Source organism: Canis aureus, chromosome 19 (genome assembly GCF_053574225.1).
Source record: "Canis aureus isolate CA01 chromosome 19, VMU_Caureus_v.1.0, whole genome shotgun sequence".
NCBI classification, from domain to species: Eukaryota; Metazoa; Chordata; class Mammalia; order Carnivora; family Canidae; genus Canis; species Canis aureus.
In genome coordinates, this window is record NC_135629.1 from 16,370,585 (window position 1) to 16,390,103 (window position 19,519).

A 19,519-nucleotide genomic window follows, 5' to 3' on the forward strand; every position below is an offset into this window, starting at 1 on the left:
CTTTCATTTATAACCAATAGCTTCCTAATGATTCATCTGCTCTGCCACAATTCAGATTAAATTGAATCCTCTGTCACATACGTATCCATGATCTAAACCCATAATAATCACCCAAACATCTCTGCACCTCCCAAAAAGGATGCCGTTAGGGTATAAGTATTGGTTATAACTTTTTCACTTCCAAGTGACAAAAAATAAGACCAAATTAACTTACAAAAACAAGGAAAATTTATTATTCATATCACTGAAAATTTTAGGAAAAGTCTGATTTAGGGACTTGAGTAATACTGACATGTCACCCTTTATGTCCATCCTTTGGCTTTGCACATCTATTAGTCTAATTCTTAGTATCCACCAAGTGGCCAAAGGGCTATTAGCAGCTCTACACCTATATCATTCTGCTTCCAATTTCAACAGAAAAGGAAACAAGCTTCTCTTGGACTAATTTGGAAAAATAAGTCTTATCTCTGATCTCTTTGACCAGAATTGGGTTACTTCTTGTCTATAGAACAATTACTGTGGTAAAGAATACATGATCAACTAGGCTGAAGTCACAGGTCCATTTAGAAGGCCATAGACAGATAATTCTGCTTGAAAATCTTATACTGAGATTGAGAAAAAAGGTAGTTCACTGCGGGACAGTTGGGGACCTTGATACCAGGCAATTTTGAAATGGAAGTAAAATGACAGACAGCAAATGCCTACTGCATTCTGTTAAAAGCCAAATTCTAAGCAACTTATTTAAAGTTATATTCTGAATTATAGCTCTTATACAATTTTAGAATTAGATGAGACCTACTCAGAGACTTGACCTTCTGGGAAGTATGAGGCATATAACTAGATGGTGGCAGAGCAGAGATTAGAACCCAGGACTTCTCACTCTCAGCAGTTCTTTTTTGCTATACCTCCAGAATTACAGGAAGAGCATGGATCTACAACTAGACAAATCTCTGAGTCAGTTTCTTCTGTTAAATGGAGTTAAGGGTTTTTTTTTTTTTTGGAGATTAATTCAGATATTAAATGCCTTGAAGTGCCAAATATAGAATCTGGAACAAAGGAGATTTTATTATGACTCTTACCGTATTTTGTTCCTTAACAAAGTTATGTCTTTTCCTTTACCTAAAGTATCATGTAAATGGTACAATCCTGGTTCACGGAGGACAGAGACATCTTTTCATACATTCAGCCTAAACATCTTCAATATTTTCCAGAACATTTTCAATATTCTCAGAGAGCTTTCAAGTGAGTTATTACTGGAATACATATTGCCTCTGAGTCTAGAGGTAAGTTTTATCTAAAAGAAAGAAGCCATCAAGGATAAGAACTTTCTGGTTTAAATAATCAAGGTTAATCTATAGGGTCACTGGACTGTTTCTGCTATGGGCCCAACTTTAAGCATGTGTGAGCTTTGACATGTCACTTAATATCCTTGGCTTTGGTATCTTTATCTGTAAAATGAGGATAACTTTCTGCTTTCTTATATACTGTTATTGGGGTAATTAAATAAGACACTATATAAAATCAATCTACAGAAATCTGTTGTATTTCTATTTACCAATTATGAAGTGGCAGAAAGAGAAATTAAGAAAATAATCCCAGTTATAACTGCACCAAAATTAATAAGTTACCTAGGAATAAGCCTAACCAAAGAGGTGAAAGACCTACATGCTAAAAACTATAGACAATGATAAAAGGAACTGAAGATAACACAAAGAAATGGAAAGACATTTCTATGCTCATGGATCAGAAGAACAAATACTATTAAAATGTCTGTATTACCCAAAGCAATCTACACATTTAATGCAATCTTTATCAAAATGCCAATAGCATTTTTCACAGAGCTAGAACAAACAATCCTAAAATCTGTATGGAACCACAAAAGACCCAAATAGCCAAAGCAATCTTGAAAAACAAAAGCAAAGCTAAAGGCATCACAATTCCAGACTTCAACTTATATAAAGCTGTAGTGATCAAAACAGTATGGTACTGGCACAAAATCAGACGCATAGATCAATAGAACAGGATAGAAAACCCAGGAATAAACATACAGTTATATGGTCAATTAATCCTTGACAAAACAGGAAAGAATATCCAGTGGGAAAAAGTCTCTTCAACAAATCTGGACCACCTTCTTACACCACACAGAAAAATAAATTCAAAATGGATTAAAGACCTAGATGTGAGACCTGAAACCATAAAAATTTTAGAAAAGAGTACACTCAGTAATTTTTCTGACATTGGCTATAGCAATCTTTTTCTAGATAGGTCCCCTAAGACAAGGGAAACAAAAGCAAAAATAAACTGTTGGGACTACATCAAAATAAAAAGCTACTGCAAATTGAAGGAAACAATCAACAAACTAAAAGGCAACCTGTGAAATGGGAGAAGATATTTGGAAATGATGCATCTGCTACAAAGTGGCAGTATCCAAAATATATAAAGAATTTATACAACTCAATACTCAAAAAACAAATAATCCAATTAAAAAATGAACAGAAGACATGAACAGATATTTCTTCAAAGAAGACACACAGATGGCCAACAGACAAATGAGAAGATGCTTATTGTCACTTATCATCAGAGAAGTACAAATCAAAATTATACTGAGATGTCACCTCACACCTGTTAGAATGGCCAAAATCAAAAACAAAGAAACAAGAGGTGTTGGTGATGATGTGGAGAAAAGGGAACCCTTGTGCACTATTGGTGGGAGTGAAAACTGGTGTAGTCACTGTAGCAAACAGTATGGAGGTTCCTCAAAAGTTAAAAATAGAACTACCCTATGATCCAACAATTGCACTACTGGGTGTTTTTATCCAAAGAATACTAAAACACTAACTCAAAGGGATATGTACATCCTGATAGTTATAGCAGCATTTTTGACAATAATCAAGATATGGAAGTAGCCCAAGTGTTCATTGACTGATGAATGGATAAAGAAGAAGTGGTATCTGTATACAATGGAATATTATTTACCTATTAAAAATGAAATCTTACCATTTGCAACAACATGAACGGAACTAGAGAACATAATGCTAAATGAAATGTCAGAAAAAGAAAGACATACCATATGATTTCACTCATATGTAGAATTTAAGAAACAAAATAAATGAGCAAAAGGAAAAAGAGAGAGGGATAAAGAGAGAGACCAAGAAACAGTCTCTAACTATAGAGAATAAACTAATGGTTATCAGAGGGGAGGTGGTGGGGGGATGGGTAAAATAGGTGATAGGGATTAAGGAGTATACTTGTGACAAACACTAGGTGATTAAAATAGAAACTTTAAAAGAAAAAGAATTAAGAAAAAAAGATAGAAACCCAACCCCAGAGGGACAGTTGTCTCTCTCTCTCACCCCCTTCCTCTCATGTCTCCAGAGTGTACTTTCACTTTAATACTTTCCCACTGGTGTTGTTCAAACAAATAAATAGGACACTGTATATGAAAGCATTTAGTAAACCATAAAGCACTATAAAACATTAAGATATGCAATTATATATTTTATTTACATTAGCAAACCTTATATTTAACAGCATTTTTTATATTGTTAGACATTTACCAATGTTGAATATTTTTGTATCTTTTGGCCAATTATTGAATGGGTTAAACAATATGAAATTGCCATTTTTGTTCTGTATCAAGGATTTAATTTGTGCAAAATATAAATGCTCTTTAATACTTATCCTTTCAATGGAGAATAAGTTTTTTTTTCACTCTTTCCTAAACATGTGGATAAATTATAGAAAAAAGGAACCTGATTTCTTTCTTTCTGTTACTTCTTTATCCTTTCTCTCTCTCTTTTATAATCAAAATAGTTTCCATTTCTTTCTTTCTTTCTTTCTTCTTTCTTTCTTTCTTTCTTTCTTTCTTTCTTTCTTTCTTTCTTTCTTTCTTTCTTTCTTTCTTTCTTTCTTTCTTTCTTTCTTTCTTTCTTTCTTCTTTCTTTCTTTCTTTCTTTCTTTCTTTCTTTCTTTCTTTCTTTCTTTCTTTCTTTCTTTCTTTAAATATGGAATGCTTCACGAATTTGCATTTCCATTTCTCAGTGGTTCACAACCTTGGCTAAAATTTGAATCACATGGAGGGCTTCAAAAACTCTGATGTCCAGACTATCCTCCAAACCAAAGACATGAGCATATCTGTGATTGGGGCCCAGACATCAATATTTCTGAAGCTCCCATGTGATTTCAGTATGAAGCCAACCTTGAGAACCATTACTCCAGTTCCCTGACATAGGCAGAGATCTCTGCCAACTTCTCCTTATTGCAAGGACACTCAACTTATGGTACTTAACTAAGAAATGGCTACAGTAGAAGAATGTTCCTTTCCAGGAAGATTCTGAAGTTTAATTTTGACAAAAAAGCAAAACAAAACAAAACAAAGATTGATATCAGTTTTATTTTCTTTGATGAGGTTTTATTTTCATTTTCTAATGTTTGTAGTGAGAAATAAAAGGAATAGGAAATTTTCAATGATATTTTCTTTGTACTCTGTAGAAACTATTATCACATTCCTGAAAATCATATTTTCACTTCCAAAGGTGTATTTCCATGGTTTGTTTGGTGGCATAACAGTTCCAGTATGCGATTCACACTTCCAAAATAAGCCATATCACTCTTTCCTCATGTGCTTTTTCCCTCCTAAAAGTTTTCACCTGCAATTGTATCTTTTAAAGGCATGTTTGCTACCTTTTATGGTGTGAAACATAAATGCTGAAGGGAAAAATAAATAAAAGTTAGGAAGGGAAAATAAGGCTTGAAAGCTTATAAATAAGACCACAGAAATTCCTGACAAAGGACTTGCTCTTGTATTCTTTTTTGCTTTATAATTCAACTCAATGAACACTCAACAAACCATCATACTGGCAGCACAAAATGAGAAATTGTGAGGGCCAGTGCACACAGAGAATTTCCTAAATATATTGGGGAAAAATAAGTGTATTGCAACAAGTATATGTGACTGAGATAGACAATAGGATTCCTGAGATCATGAAGCTTGAAGTTTAAAATTCCCAAACTTTTCCATCTAGTGGTCTGCATGGAGACAAGAGAAACTGCCTGTGGTCTCTCATTTACATGCACAATTTGAGCAACAAACATGTCATTTTACTAGGTTTAAGGTTTGGTTATATTTATTTTCAGTGCCCAGAAATGTTTCTCTTCTGGTGACTAGAAGCAGAGAAAGATAAATAATTAAAGATCTTTTACTTATGATAAACCTTATTTTTAAACTTAATTTTTTTTTTTTTTTTACTTATTGCTTCAAAATTGACTAGATAGTGTCCTGCCCCTTGCCCTGGAAAGAAAGAAAGAAAGAAAGAAAGAAAGAAAGAAAGAAAGAAAGAAAGAAGAAAAAAAGAAAGAAAAAAGAACGAAAGAAAGAAAGATCCAATCAAATAGAGTGCTTAAAATTAAAATAAAAAAATTAGAATGTGTCTTTGTAGAAAATGGAAAAGAGAGAGTTAACCTAAAGCCTGCTCTGAACAATTCCTGTTATTCATCACTAAATGTAACTCTATACCTCTCAACAAGAAAAATGAGAGGCCATCCATTTCACACGTCTGATAATAAAAATCATCTGAGCGAACTTATTGCCACCCTGTATCAATGAATAATGTTGACATAACCAAAAAATGATGAGGAAACAAGATACATTTAGCACATTTGACTACATAAGCAAGGGGGTTAAATATCTTAAGAAGGCAGGTTGGCTCTAAGGGGCATTTACAGAACAGTGGGGTTGATGGTAAAATAGAGAACAAACACTCATGTAAAGTGGATAGCCAGTATTTAGATCAGGCTGATTGTGGGCATCCGAAACAGGAAGCAAATGTTTCTAGACCTTCTCATCTATTTTTAAAATTTGTTTTGTTTTGCAAGAAAAGCTAAAAATCTGGAATTTAATGTGAAAGATTTCACATTATGATCACATGAATGATTATATAATGTTGAGAGTTAACAGACTTTATAAAAATATGGGATATCTAGTAGTTACTTGAAGGCTGAATATGGTTCACAAGTCACTATTTTACTGATGTCTGATTTCTTTGTATTTTAATCATTCAGTTGTGTAATTTATTCTTCTAAATCCCATTAATTTTTATTGAATGGATACTCAATCCTACTTTGATGTTTACCAAACTTGTTAGTTGTACTTATGTCTTCAAGATAACTTTAAGCTTATAGACTTTAGTGGAAGTTCCCTCATCTATAAATGGGGATTATAAAAGGACATAACTGCAAAGTTAGTTTGGGTCTTAAATGAGTTAATGTATACCAGCTCCTGCATCTTTGTAAGTGATAAATGTGTTTACTATTATTATAAGTTTATATTGCAATATGCAATGGATCTATCCAATGATTTTTCACAGAGAAGATGCTTTTTAAAATATGAATTGATTGATTGATAAATAGATGAATAGGTTTGTGGCAACAAATATACACTGAAGAATTTTTCTCACTCTACTCCACTTGGATATGATCTAGCATTAGAAGAATATAATTGAGAAAAATTAGATTTTAGTTTTAGCCTCTGATAGCATGTGGAAGCTTAATTCTTGAAATAATTATAGTATAAACATTTTTGCAATAAATAAAATATGTCTAAATAGCTTCATAAATATTTAAACAGTGAATCCACAAATCCCACCTGTGCTTTCCAGGCAGCATACTTTGAAAGCAACAACATTTTCTTAGTATCATGTACACCATTAAAGCACATTATTTATACAAATGGAAGTCCATTCTTAGGCCACCTAAGCCACTCCCCATTCAGAGAGAAGCCCAATGGTCCTCAACAAATAAAACTGATTTCTCTCTGGATCTGCAGCTCAAATGACTAAAGAAATGAGGTCAGAGCTGAAAATGTATCCTTCCGTGGTGATGATATAAATGATTAGTAGAAATACCTTCTTTTTATGATGAAGTCCGCATATTTGAAAAATCACACCATGGATTTAGATATTAAGAAAATCACCTGGACTCAACAGTATCGCTCTTCTAGTTTGAAAAATCTGGTAATAATAGCTGATACATAAGACTGTAATTGTAATAACAACACATGTTTTCCTTTTCAGTTCTGTTGGGATTAAAAAAAAGTGTTCCAATCATCATGTAAGAATGCATATTCCTTTCCTTCACATTAATAACATTAATAAGTGAATGTCTACAAATGAGGAAAAATGATACCAGAAAAAGACACAGTCATGGAGAAAAAATAGAATACAAGACTTTTTGATATTTCTCCTGAGAAAACTTGGTTTTGAAGTGAAAATCTGAAGACATACCCTTTATGGAATAAATTCACTTAGGGGAAAAAAAAGAAAAAAGTATTGAAAAAGGGGGTTGCCTGGGTAGTTCAGTCAGCTAAGTGTCTGCCTTCAGCTCAGGTCATGATCCCAGAGTCCTGGGATCCAGCCCCACATTGGGCTCTCTGCTCAGCAGAGCCTATTTCTCCCTCTCCCTCTGCCTGCTGCTCTGTCTGCTTGTATTGTCTCTCCCCTTCTGTTAAATAAATAAATAAATAAATAAATAAATAAATAAATAAATAAATAAAATATGTTAAAAAAAGAAAGACTGAAAAAGGGAAATAGCACAGATTGAGTGGCTGGAGGCTATTATGAAAAAGTAAACATTAAAGATTTAGGAAGCATGTTACTATGATTTTAGAGATGGGTAGCAATTAGAGAATAATAAGAAATGAGAAAACTCTACTTACACACATTTTATTCAGAGATGAACAAGACAAAGTATAGCGAGGAGACATTGAATTTTTCAGAACAATTTGAGTCCACAGTCCAGTGACTGCTGAATTTTTCATTATCAGGAAAGACATTAATTTCTCTCTGTTTCCTTCCCTATGGAAATCACATGAGGAGTGTTAGCCGACTTTTACACACCAAGAAAATATTAAAATATAGCTCATCTTAGCATTTAAACTACTCATGTAAAAGCCAATTGTTCTGGGGGCACCTGGGTGGCTCAGTGGTTGAGCATTTGCCTTTGGCTCAGGTTGTGATCCTAGGGTTCTGGGATTGAGTTAGGCATCGGGATCCCTCTGGGGGGCCTGCTTCTCCTCTGCCTATGTCTCTGCCTCTCTCTGTGTCTCTCATGAATTAACAACAACAACAACAAAAGGCAACTGTTCTGAAAAGTAATGCTATAACAAAGTTCAGGTCCTGTGGAAATCACTCCAAATTTAAGAGATCCTGATTTTTCTAAATATGATAGAATAAACTTTACTGTTTTTACTCAAAGAAATAGTAGAGTAGTGGAAATGATATGCTTTTACAGTATTCAAATTCTCTATCTTATAATTTGCACAGTATAATTTGAAAAAAAATAAAATTAAATTTATAAACCTTTTCACCCTGTCATAAATGTTGCACATAACATAAACATGTGAATGTATATACCTTATGAATATAAGTTGGCTGTAAATTCAAGAGTTCAAAGTTTCCCTTGATAAAATGAATAAAAATTCAAGGATAAATAGAAACACACTAGTAGTAGATGACTAACTTAATCAGCTCATGGCAAATCAAGCTTACAAACAATAAGAATTGGTGACCAAAAATACATTAACAAGGTTTATCTGACTAACAATATATAGATATGCTTCAGTGTGCTACAAAGAGGCAAAGACCCTTTTTTTTTAAGGGCACATAAAACTTTCAAAATAATTAGACAAGCATTGGGGTATAAAGTAAACTTTAATATATTTATAAAAGTAGAATTCATACAGACAGTATTCCCTGATCATGGTGAAGGAAAACTATGAATGTATAATGAAACTAGTCTAAAAGAGATTATTTCACTTGATATTTTATTTATTTTTTATTTTTAAAAGATTTTATTTATTTATTCATGAGAGACAGAGAGAGAGAGGCAGAGGGAGAAGCAGGGAGGGCTCCCTATGAGGAGTCTGCTTTTCCCTCTGCCTATGTCTCTGCCTCTGTCTCTCTCATGAATAAATAAATAAAATCTTAAAAAAAATATAAAGATTGAAATCACTGTTATAGTAGCACAGTAAAAGTGTGTAGGTACATTTAGTGAAGACCTTTCCTCCTGTATAATCCTTGAAGTAGCTGGGACAGCTAGCTAGATGTTTAGAGTTGCTAGATTTAGTAAATAAAAATATAGCATTCCCAGTTAAATTTGAAACAGTTTATCAATAAATAGTTTTTTAATATAATTATGGCCCATGCAATATTTGGGATATATAACCAAAATGGTCTTAATGGTGGAATAAGCTTTAGAGTTTTCTTCCTGACTCACACCTTTGCTTCTTCTTCCTTAGAACATTTACTTCAGGAAACTAGCAATTGTAAATTATCTCTCTGCCCTTTTGAGGTATATATCTAGTACCACCCAGGAATGTCTTTCTCAAGGACCTGAGAGCCTTCCCTTGGAAATATAATAATCAAAAAAGATAGATTATTACTCCCCATCTCTGTGGAAAGACAGAAGCCTAATTTTACAGGCACTAATTAGTAAACACAGATAGATAGCCTAGTCATATTGACCAACATCCCCTTAATGTCCTCTGATTCTTTTTCACTAGCTTACTCTGCACTTAAAAACTTCCCTGGGGGATCCCTGGGTGGCTCAGCAGTTTAGCGCCTGCCTTTGGCCCAGGGTGTGATCCTGGGGTCCCGGGATCGAGTCCCACATCGGGCTCCCGGCGTGGAGCCTACTTCTCCTTCCTCCTGTGTCTCTGCCTCTCTTTCTCTCTATGTCTATCATCAATAAATAAATAAATAAATAAATAAATAAATAAATAAATCTTAAAAAAAAAAAACTTCCCTGAATTTTGTTTCAGCATAGTTGAGTCTAATCTTTCTCCTGTATTGCCGTAGTCTATTTCTCCATTGAAAAACTTGAATAAAGTTTTTCTTGACTGTTTAGCTGGTCTAGGGCAATACTCTTTAACCCATATTTATACTAAAAAGTTGTACTAAAAATTGGTCATTTATCTGAAATTTCAATTTAACTGAGTGTCTTAAGCTCTATCTGACAACCCTATAGTTTTGTAAGACAGAGTAACAAAAAGCAAACTGAACAGGAAAAAGAAAAAAAGAATAATAAAAAATGAGACCAGGTTAAGGGAATTCAGCCACACACTAAGCATAATAACATTGGCTTATAAGGATCCCGGAAGGAGAAAAGAAAGAAAAGGCATTGAAATTTATTTAGATAAATAATAGCTGAAAACTTCCCTAATCTAGGGAAAGAAATGGAAACCCAGGTCCAGGAGGCACAGAAAGCCTCCAAAAAAATCAGCCCAAAGAGGTCCACACCAAGACATAAAATAATCGAAATGTCAAAAAGTAGTGAAAAAAAAAAAAAAAAGAATTTTAAAAGCAGCAAGAGGGAAGAAAATAGTTACATACAAGGGAAACCCACAAAGCTATCAGTTAATTTTTCAGCAGAAACTTTGTCAGCTAAAAGAAAATGTCATGATATATTCAAAGTGCTGAAAGTAAAATAACCTGCAACCAAGAATACTCTATGCAGAAAGGCTACCACTGAGACTAGAAGGAGAGACAAAGACATCCTTAAACAAAAGTTAAAGGAATTCATCACCATAAACCAGTCTTAGAATACATATCAAAGGGAATTATTTGAGTGGAAAGGAAATACCATAATAAAGAGTAAGAAACTTAGGAAAGGAAAAGATTTTACAGGTACATATAAGCATAATAAGAGTAGTAGATTAATCACTTATAAAACTAGTACAAAAGCAGTAAAATCAACTATATCTATAGTTTTCTTCATTGATCATCTTTTCATCAATTGACCCTGAAATTATTCATCTATGATATCTATATATCTATAATTGTATTACTGAGGACTCTTTTAAATAAATACAAAATAGGAAGTTCTTTTATCATTGCAACACTCACTTTCCAAAGTAACCAGAGACCCAAAGTCTCAGTCAGAGGTAAAGAAAGCAGGTGGGAGTCCTTGAGCCACACAAGGATCAGGATAGAAATGTTAAGGACACTGGACATCAAGAGGCCTGAAGTTTAGACCAGGAGTGTAAAGGATATGGGTTTTGCTGATGGGAAGCAGAAAAGACAGGGGCTGGCAACCTAAGACTATGTATGAGCAGATACCTCAACAGAGGCAACAAAGATCAAAGGCAGCATGGAGCAGGAGCCAGGATGATGCAATATTACCTGCCCCACATGTTGGACTCGGGCTACACAGCAGAATAGGAGAGAAGAGGGGAAAAGAGTGGATATTATATTTAACTGAATACTTTCCAAAAATAATTGAGTTTTAAATAAGAAATGACCAATACACTTTGAGTTAATGTGTAATTATTGGAGTATGTCATTAAAATGGAACTCATAAACTATATTGAGTTCAGTTGCTGAAAAATAAAATTACATATTTTCTGACCAGCATTGGTTTTATAAATTTCAATATCACTACATGTGGATTTGATCCAGCAAATCTACATCTAGGAATTTACACAAGAAAATACGTGCTAACACAAATAAGCAAATATTTGCATGTAAGAAAGTTAATTATAGCTTTTTAGTTTATGGTAAAAAGCTAAAAGAAATCCAAATGGTCAGAGACAGAGATTTATGAAAATGAATTTGGTACATTCATACAAAGTAATAATATTTGGCTGTCAGAAATAGATGCTCAGGAATTTGCATTTAAAAAAAAATTAAGATGAGGGGCAGCCCCGGTGGCGCAGCGCGGGGTTTGATCCTGGGGACCCTGGATTTTGCTGTGAAATCAAATTGAAGAACTGGGAGGAAGGTGGATACTTTAATACCGATAAACCACACTCTAGGGGAGAAATTCTTATTGGTGGCCAAAACGTGACAATAGGATACTACAAAAATGAAGCAAAAACAAAAGCTGATTTCTTTGAAGATGAAAATGGACAGAGGTGGCTCTGTACTGGAGATATTGGGGAGTTTGACCCTGATGGTTGTTTAAAGATTATCGATTATCGAAGGATTTAAAGATTTAAAGGATTTAAAGGATTTAAAGATTTAAAGATTTAAAGATTATCGATTATCGAAGGACCTCGTGAAGCTCCAGGCCGGGGAGTATGTTTCTCTCGACCTTCTCTCGGGAAGGTCGAGGCGGCTTTGAAGAACCTCTCCCTGGTAGATAACATCTGTGCTTACGCAAACAGTTATCATTCTCATGTCATGGGGTTCATTGTGCCAAATCAAAAGGAACTAACGGAATTCGCTCGAAAGAAAGGACTTCAGGGGACCTGGGAGGAGTTGTGTAACAGCTGTGAAATGGAGAACGAGGTACTCAAAGTGCTTTCTGAAGCTATTTCAGCGAGTCTAGAAAAATTCGAAATTCCAGTAAAAATTCGTTTGAGCCCGGAACCGTGGACCCCCGAAACTGGTCTGGTGACAGATGCCTTCAAGCTGAAACACAAAGAGCTTAAAACACATTACCAGGCGGACATTGAGCGAATGTATGGAAGAAAATAGTTGTTCTCTTTCAGCCTCGCTTGCTGCAGGGAGCTCAGATCAAATAGGAAAATACTTGAAGCGCATGTCTCCACCTGTGAGGCAAACCCCGTTCCTCGTAGTAAACCTAAACTGTTACTTCTCATGACGTCGCCGTTTTTACTGACAGGATTAGTAAAACATTACAACAGAAAAAAAAAAAAAAAAAAAAAGAACCGTTCTTTTTTTTTTTTTTTCAAAGTTTAACTCCGTTTTATTTTCCACTCTTAGTATTTTTCAAATTATACAACATGCAGGCCTCCAGAGTATCCATTCATCTTCATTGTAGAACCTAGAGGAGAACCAAACTTTTCCACGGGCCAGGGGAGGGTTACTTCCAGACCTTCTGTTACACTTACTATATATTACAGCATCATTACTTGGTATAAATGCCCGTCTTTCACCTTAAATCACCAAAACAAGTGTGTCCACAAATTTTTTAATGAAAGCTACTGTACAGATACATCAAGCCCAGAGAACACACATCTGCAGTGCACATAACGTACTTTACAAACTAGACACGTATAACCCCACAGGATGCTCCAGTCCCCTTCCATCCGCACACGATGAAGTCTTTGTTCTAGAACGGGTACCCAGATGTAAATGTGTAAGCAAGCTTCCTGGAGCAGCGCTTCCTTAGGCAGTTCCCTGGCCCTCATTCCACAGCTCCCTGCATGGAGCCTGCTTCTCCCTCTGCCTCTGTCCCTCTCTCTCTGTGTCTCTATGAATAAATAAATAAAAACTTTAAAAAACAATAAATAAATTAAGACGATTTGGCAGGTTGCTACAAGAACATGAAAGTTTGATGACAAGTTCTCATAGTATTTAACTTACCTTTGGTAGTCATTATAAGGTGAATTGTTGGTTATCATATAATGGAATAGAATATTCACATATAAATTTTTTCTTATTTTAGGATGTTTTATGTAAATAAGGATTCTTTAAAATATGTACTGCTTTTAAAATACACTGACACATTTGAAATACCTACTTCAGCTTGAAAATTTTGTGAGCCAGGAAGATACATCCTGAGCTAGTCATTGCTTCATTATTTTGAAAGCTAGAGAGAATAGTATTAAAATGTTCTTAACTCAAAAGGTTGCTGTGAGGTATCGGTAGACTTTATATAACTCAGTAACAAGTAAATCCCCTATGCTTAGGGAATAATAGGTTCAGTTTAATTAAATATTTGATTTTACTCAGAGTTATCACACAAACTATAGATGGATTCAGCTTTAAGGTATTTGAAAAATTAAAAAATGAAATGCTATAAAAACAAGCACTGGAATAGAATATAGTATAATTTTCATTTATTTTTAGGATCTTAAGGTTTCTCAGAGTCATGGGGGAAAACTGCTAGATACCAACTGGAGAAGTATGGTGCATAAATGGAAAATTTTTAGCTTCCTTCCATTCATGTACTGTATGAATCTTCTATGTACTATACTAGCTACTATAACGCAGTACCATAGGCTTCAAAAGCAGGAATTTATTTCTCACAGTATTTAAGCCTAGGATGTCTAAGATCCAAGTGCAGGCCTTGGTTCAGTTTCCCAGTGAGACCTCTTCCTTGCAGATGACTACCTTCTCACCTATGTCTTCATAGGGCAAAGAGAAAGGTTAGAGGGAGAGATGGGAATTGAGATATAGAAACTGAGAGAGACACAGAGAAAGAGAGGGAGGGAGGGAGGGAGAGAGAAGGACTGGGAACCTATTTTGGTCTCTCTTCCTCTTCTTATTAGGACATTAGTCTCATAATGGGAGTCCCACCCTCATCTAAATGTAATTACCTTTCAAAGGTCTCATTTCCAAATAATATTACATTGGGGGTGAGGACCTCAAACTATGAATTTTGGGCAGGGGGAGGGGGACACAATTCAGTCCATAGGACCCAGTAACTTTACAAAGGGGAAAACTTTAGTTCAGAGAAGGAACAAATTTAGTAGCCTACAATGACATATAATTACTGGCAGAGCTCAGCTGGGCCTTAGAGTCCTGATTCTTGGTCAGTAGACTCTGAGAGTATTTTATCAGACTGTCTCATAGCACACACTTTCCTTTCTTCCTTAGTATAGCTGTTTTTCTACAAAATACATATTTTTTCTACAAATCATACTGGTCCTTTTAGGTTGTAAATCCATATCTGAAGCAGCTATTGGCTTGTTATCCATATATTAGCTATTCTATGTTTATAAATTAAGTTGTGGATTCAGGAGGCCTCTCAAGTTTCTGAATTTTCTAGTTGTTATGAATTCAAATATATAGGAATTTACTGAAATATTTTAGTGATAAATTTTATCCTTATTAGTTTTGTCCTATAATTTTATATAGTCTGTATATTAATTAAATTTTGAGCAATGGTATTTATTATACATTATAAATGTCTACTATCCATGCTACAAATCACAAGAGTTATAACTAGGAACTTAATTTTTTCTTATGTGGTTCTGGTTATATTATTTTTTCATTAAATTATAGCTCACATAGAAGGCATATGGAACATGACAGTGCCATAGACTATGTCTCTTTGGTTTACTCCTTGGACATATGCTTTACATACAAAAAGATATTTCAATTCACCATATGTGATCCGTATTTAAATGTGGAAACAGAGCCTCACAGGAGATGTATCAAAATAGCACATGCAAACATTTACTATTTGTGCCAGTAAGTGGATCTTTAGCAGAAAACTCAACAACTACCATATGCAGCAGCTGTTATTCAGTGGACCAAAAATACTGGCCTGGAACAATGCAGACAGCAGTTTCAGCATATTTGAACCCCATCCACCTAGCAAATACTTATTTCTCAAAATCCATTCAGATGCTTCATTTGCAATTAACTGCTGTAATTGTTCTGACCCAAGCTAGTTAGGGAGACTCACTCTAAGAAAAAGTTTCCTGAGAGATCAGGTACTTGCCTGTGGGGACAAAAACAGTCAACAGATTGTCTATTCTCCAGCACAATTTTTGGAACTCAACACAAAATATATTTATTTATTTATTTATTTATTTTTTTTTTTAAATTTTTTTTTATTTATTTATGATAGTCACAGAGAGAGAGAGAGAGGCAGAGACACAGGCAGAGGGAGAAGCAGGCTCCATGCAGGGAGCCCGACGTGGGATTCGATCCCGGGTCTCCAGGACCGCGCCCTGGGCCAAAGGCAGGCGCCAAACCGCTGCGCCACCCAGGGATCCCAAAATATATTTTTTTAAATAATAAACTTTTGGATGGCAAATATGGTTGAAATAATACCATGTAAAATTTAAGAATATTAATCAGATTATTATTAGATGTCTCTGAAATATCACAAAAAGGGTTTCCTATATAAAGTATTTTATTTAATCAGATTTTTTGGTCAGCAGAGATAATCAACATGAGTATGTGTTATTATTTGTTGGAAGACAGAACCAAACATTCTGGAAGTCAATTTTTGATGCATTGTGTTAATGATGCATTAAACTCTGACTACTGTCATTGTGGTGGTGGGGAACACAGTGCTCAGGAAACAAAGTCACCAGTTTGAACTCCAGCTCTATCACAGGCTTATATGTAAGGCTCTTAGAAACTTCAAATTCATCTGATATAAAGCATGATGGTGATAATCACTGCTTCTGATTATTTCAAAGGGTCATTGTGAGGCCAATTGTACAACAACTATTACTACTATCTGACATCACTTACTGAATTCATACTCTCTGTCATGTCATTTAATCTTCAAACCAATCTACAAAGTAGTTTATTTCTACTCTGAAGCAACATATAAACCTGCAAATCTCAGTGGTTTTACACAAAAAAATTCTGATGCAGAGTCATGTGAATTTTCAGAGAAGCTCTCTGGTAGGCTGTGACTCAAGAGATTCATGTTGCTTTAATTTAGTGATGACACCATTTCTTTTTTTTTTTTTAAGATTTTATTTATTTATTCATGAGAAACACAGAGAGAGAGGCAGAGAGTTAGGCAGAGGGAGAAGCAGGCTCCATGCAGGGAACCCGCTGTGGGATTCGATCGTGGCACTGCGGGATCACACCCTGAGCCAAAGGCAAGTGCTCAACTGCTGAGCTACCCAGGCAGCTCGATGACACCATTTCAACACATGCCTCTTAAGTCCCCAAATCTGGAGAAGAGAGACCCAGAGAGTTGCCATCTGCTTTTAAATAACTTAGCCTTAGAACTGACTCAGGAGATCCCAATGGCCATGATTATCACATGACCCTGCCTAAGCTCAGGGAGCAGAGATTATGTGGAAGCACGCTGATACTAGGTGAGCAATCAGGGTAACTGCCATAGACAGTGTGGTTTTTCCTGTATGACAAGTGAAAGGACAGAACAGAGGCCTTATGTCAATTACTTAGGTCATACAGTCCTTAAGCAGTAGACTCCATTTTTATCCCTAATTTGTTTGATTTAGAATATTTAGTAATATTTTTTTTTAAATTTTTATGTATTTATGATAGGCACACAGTGAGAGAGAGAGGCAGAGACACAGGCAGAGGGAGAAGCAGGCTCCATGCTCCGGGAGCCCAACGTGGGACTCGATCCCGGGTGTCCAGGATCGCGCCCTGGGCCAAAGGCAGGCACTAAACCGCTGCGCCACCCAGGGATCCCCTATATACTCTTTTAAATGGGAGGATTAAGTGCCTAATTTGGATGTGTGTTAAAAAATATTGAAACAATTAAGAAAACCTAATTTTGGTACGTTTATAGAGTGATTAGGAAAATTAGAAATTCAACAGTCTTGGTTAAAATAATTTTTTCACTGTGATTCTGGAAAGTGCGTATCATAAAACGAGTAAGAACGTCTCATGCTATTAAAATTGCAAAATAAATTAACAATATATATTCTAATAAACTAAAATGCTAAATGCTGAGCCACCCAGGCATCCCTACTTATGGCTCTTTAAAGAACTATGAGAACAGTGGGATTAAACCAAAGACTCTGATAGGAAAAGAATAGACTATTATTCTTTTAGCTTTACAGATAGGCATGGGCAAATAAAATTGTATGCCAGACCAAGAATGCTAATTTTATTGTACCCATGGGTTATCTCCAAATGTAGCATGAATGAAATTCTGCAAAACAAACCAAACAAAACAAAACAAAAAACCCAAAACCCCCAAAAGTATGTCAAGCAATTTGGGGAAGTGCTTTTGTTGTAATCATTGATAAAATTACCACAATTTTTCTGTATCTTCTTCATAGACTGTACTCAAGAACCACAATGTTTGTTTCTATTCCTAAGAACTTCAACACTTCAATTGCTTCTTTCAAAGTGATACTTTAGATAAAATTCACTCTCCCTTTTGTTTGTTTTTCTTACTGTAAATTCAAAACCCATTTGGTATGGTTTGGAGATATATTACTTATATATAAAGATGGATAGAAACAGATACATGTGGTCATTTATGGCCAGTTGAAGGAAGGAATAGCATCAAAGGCAGTTAACATTTGTTTGGTATGTATGGTGTTCCAATCACTCTTCTAAACTCCAACACATGTCCCACAGTAATAAATAACTAATTATAAAATGATAGCTAGTCTTTATCAAATTTCCAGCCTTGGCTTTTTATCAGGATTTGTTCTCAGTGGTTTACATGCAAGAAATCACTTGGTCCATACAGCCTATAAGGAAGCGGCTATTATTGACATCCTCAGTTTACAGTTGAGAAACCTGGTGCTTAAAATAGCAAAGCAAGTTGCCCAAATCACAGAAGTCAAATGGGACAGAGGTCACTTTTGAACTCATGTCTCTGTGATTCCAAAGTATGACTACTTTTCTTTACACTACAAAGCTCCCTCTGCCCACTTGGCCTCTTCAGCTGTGACTTCTGAGCAATTGTCACTGTGTCTCCATGCACAGTGGTTTGAGTTAGAGTAGGAAGGAGTGTTTCTTCATGCTAACAAAGTTGTCAATGGCATTATTGGAAACTGTTGATTTCAGGATAGGGGACACAATAAATCTGACCAAATGAAGCTCAAAGAAATTCATTTGTTTTTTTGCTCTCAAGTAGAAAGCATTAGAGCATTCCATTCTCTTTACAGAAGAAATTAGAGAAGAACAATTAAGGGGCAAGGCTATTCTCCAATGCCTGCAAAGACACTATAAAATGCTATACATCCTTCTTAAAATGGGGATTTCGGCTTCTGCTAATGAGGGGAAACTATTCTCAGGTTACTACTTAATGTCATATGAAATATATGAAAAACACTATTCAATTGATTTTAAGACTCCTGTCAAAAGCATTGCCTGCTATATCATTTAACAGTCCCTATTTAAGTATCCACGTTAGAAAGAAAGTTCTTTTGTGGAAATTATTTTCAGGAAAGGCTTCTTTTCCCCTAAGGAATTGTATGGCTTGTCTTGATAACATGTTTCATTTTTACCCTGGTGGTTGGGAAGCTCAACCCAATATAAATGCTCTATCAAAGCAATCATTTAACATCTGTGGCGGTCGCTTTTACCTTTTCCTATTTTCCCTTCTTACTGAGAACACAACTAGACTATTTTCCAGCCTTCTCTGCAGGTAGATAACTAATGTGAATCAATGAAACATAGGTAAAAATTATGTGTGTTATGTTCAGCCTGGCCACCCACTACTGATTTTCTCTCCGTTCCCCAAATTGCTTGCTGATTCACAATGCCAAGGGTCATCTTTGAAGGTATGTATTGAAGAGAGCAGAGCCTCTCAACCCCACACTCCCACCTCCTTGCCAACAATTATACCTTACATACCAATAAATAAACTTCTAATGTTTGAAGCTACTAAGGTTTCAGCTACTAAGGTTTACTATTTTATTAATTACTAAAGAAATAGGTAACAAACATTGTTCCCCCCCCCCTCCCATTTCTTAAGCTCTACTGAGGTAAGATGTGGTGTTTTGTGTATAAAGTTATAGCAGAGTAGATTCTACTTCACACAGACGTTCAGAATCCCAGAGGCTCTGCCATCTTTAAAACATCCCTTCCAAAGCTGTTCTTTGCTTAGCAGTTAGTTAATGGTTAGCAAGAAAACAAAACAAAACAAAACA